At 43.5% G+C, this 2963-nt stretch overlaps 1 non-coding gene across 1 annotated transcript; it reads left to right on the top strand.

Annotated features, from left to right (window-relative positions):
• The first annotated feature begins 2058 nt into the window (after positions 1 to 2058).
• Trnaa-ugc (transfer RNA alanine (anticodon UGC)) lies at positions 2059 to 2127 on the top strand. Its single transcript has one exon. It is a non-coding gene; the product is annotated as a tRNA-Ala (tRNA).
• Positions 2128 to 2963: the final 836 nt, after the last annotated feature.

Below are 2963 nucleotides of genomic sequence, written 5' to 3'. Positions count from 1 at the left end.
GGAATATTATGCAGCCATTAGAAAAGACAAAATATTTGCAGGGAAATGGATGGAATTAGAGCAGATTATTTTGAGCAAAGTAAGCCAAGAACAAAGAGACAAACAGCACATGGTCTCCCTGATATGTGGATGCTAAAGCCAAAATACAGGAAGATATGGCAAAGTAACAGGACTCGAGAAACAAAGGACAGCCACCCATATCATTGCTAAAAGACTTCATGTTCTAGACCATATATATGGTAGATATATGCACACAACAGAGGGAAGCCAGGAGGAGGAACAGAATAAGTGGGAACAGCCCACACTAAGCAAAAGGAAAGAAATGTAAACATCACCTGATGTGGAAAAAGTAACTTGTATTGTCAAAGCTCATAGAATTCACAAACTGTATAAACCATGATAATGACAATTTGCCTTGTGAAACTTAAAATGTGTGTGTCACACTAAGTATCACTATTCCACAACACTGTGAAATATGTAAAATTATGTAATCACCTAATCTCAATTAAAGAAAAAAAGTTAGAGAAGGGATGGGTTAAGAGGGATGTGACAATGTTGTCAGACACTTTGCACTCATATACTGTTTTGTAGAATGGGAACTTCTTTGTACAACTACTTAAAGATAATAAAAAAAAAAGAAAAAAAAGAAAAAAAAAAGAAGAGCTGCTTTGGGATTAGCAAGCATTTGTAAACTGTAAACTTTTTGTCTTGGGGCTGGGAAGGTGGCTCAGTGGTAGAGCGCTTGCCTTGCATGCATGAGGCCCTGGGTTTGATTCCTCAGCACCACATAAGCAAAAAGAAAAAAACCGGAAATGGCGCTGTGGCTTAAGTGGTAGAGCGCTAGCCTTGAGCTGAAGAGCTGAGGGACAGTGCCCAGGCCCAGAGTTCAGGCCCCATGACCGGACCCCCTCCCCCAAAAAATAAAATAAACTTTTGTCTTAAACTTGTTTTTTGTTTTTTTCAAAATGCCATTAAGACACACCCATACTGTTCAAGAAATCGCAGAGGGAGTGGGTATACTTTGAGATTACTTGTGTTCTGTTAATCTTATTTCAAAACCATCTTATGTAAACACACTTTACTCTGTTCAAACTAGATAATCAGGAGCAGACTGTAAACCTGAGTGCAACCAATCTGAGCAGAGGGCTGGGGCCTGCTATGGTAGGATTCGGAGCAGAGTTTGTTTTGTGTGCTGGCTTGCCAGCTTTTTTAGCTGATGGTGTGCTCTTCTACACCAAAGGGGTTTTGCTTTGCTGAGACAATTCTTTATTTTGGTGTCTACTGTTGTGATTCCAGTGGTTCTTGGAGAGCACATTTAAAACCTAGGGCCACACACAGAGACGAAACTAGCCTGACAGGAAGACAAAGGAAGATATTTAAGGTCTTATGTGGTGGCCATTTGGTTGTGAAACACCACAGGTATTTTGGTTCAACTTCTCTTACAGGACTTAAGCCCTAATATTTAGTATCTATTTTTCAGAACTAAAGCCTTTGCATAAAGACAATAAACATAAAGATGATATGAGAAATATAATCTGGGAAGGCCAGAGGGACTGGTTAATCTGAAGGTCTCATGGCTAGCAGGGATAATTTTATTTAACTGCTGGCTTCAACACTGGACCATGTTTCAAAGCTCATCTCACGTCATATCCCTCTGCTCTGATCTTCTGTACATAAGGTCAGACAGGAATGAACATTTCCTTAACATCCAAGTGTGGAGCACAAGTGCTGATCAACCTCCTCCACTTCCTCCTCCTCCTCCTTCCTCTTTTTCCCCTTCTCCTTTTTTTTTTTGGAGGGGGGAGGGTGTCTGAGACCAGGACTTGAACTCAATATCTAAAGCTTTGTGCTCACCTGAGCCCAGCTTCCAACTCTCTGATTAACCTTCCATTCATTACACAGGTGAGAGTCTTCAGTTAATGTCTTTTTTTTTGAACTCTGGGCTTGGGTGCTGTCCTTGTGCTCTTCAGCTCAAGATGAACACTCTTCAGCTTGAGCCACAGCGCCACTTCCGGTTTACTAGTGGTTTATTGGAGATAAGAGTCTCACGGGGGCCCGGGGAGGTGGCTCAGTGGTAGAGCGCTTGCCTTGCATGCATGAGGCCCTGGGTTCGATTCCCCAGCACCACATAAGCAGAAAAAGCTGGAAGTGGCGCTATGGCTCAAGTGGTAGAGCGCTAGCCTTGAGCTGAAGAGCTGAGGGACAGCGCCCAGGCCCAGAATTCAGGTCCCACGACCGGACCCAAAAAAAAAAAAAAAAAAAAAAAAAGTCTCATGGACTTTACTGCCCAGGCTGGCTTTGAATTGCCATTCTCAGATCTCAGCTTTCTGTGTAACTAGGATTACAGGCTTGAGCCACCAGCGCCTGGCTCAGTTAATGTCTTCTTTCATTGAAGGCACGTGTCTTCTGGGAGTCACAGTAAACAAAGATTGTTGGTGATTACTGAAGTATTGAAAGGCCTGGCTCAAAGGTGCGCAGGTATCCTCTGGTAAGCTTGTTGCCCTCTGCAGGTTGAGATACCACAAATGGGGCTGGAGTCTGACTGTTGTACTCATCAGCTTTTCTCCCTGAACACTGGGGCTACGGTGCCTTCCTCGAGCAGTTCCAACAGCAACTAGCACAGTGCTGGGAACCCCTTTTAGATCCTGCCTGTTTCCTTGTTCCTTTAGTCCACAGATACCCTAGGCACCTTACCTTTTTCTTCTCTACATTGCCATGGCTGTATGGGGATTTGGCCATGAGAATACAGAGAACACATTTTGAGAGGTCATATTGGTGATCCAGCGTCTGCAGGTGGACTCCTGTGTCTAAGACCTGAAGCTGCGAATCAAGCTTGAACAAAGCTTTTAAAGACAAAAACCACATGCTTGAGGGTGGAGACCGAGCTTTAACAAAAGCAGACCTTATATGGGAATATTCAGGTGCAAGCAGAATTTTCCATCTCAGGAAGTAGCTCAGGGGTC

The sequence above is a fragment of the Dipodomys merriami genome, unplaced genomic scaffold (assembly GCF_024711535.1).
Source record: "Dipodomys merriami isolate MVZ:Mamm:240054 unplaced genomic scaffold, mDipMer1.0.p SCAF_2, whole genome shotgun sequence".
NCBI classification, from domain to species: Eukaryota; Metazoa; Chordata; class Mammalia; order Rodentia; family Heteromyidae; genus Dipodomys; species Dipodomys merriami.
The sequence above is the reverse complement of the archived record's forward strand: the minus strand, read 5'-3'. Positions and strand labels throughout refer to the sequence as shown.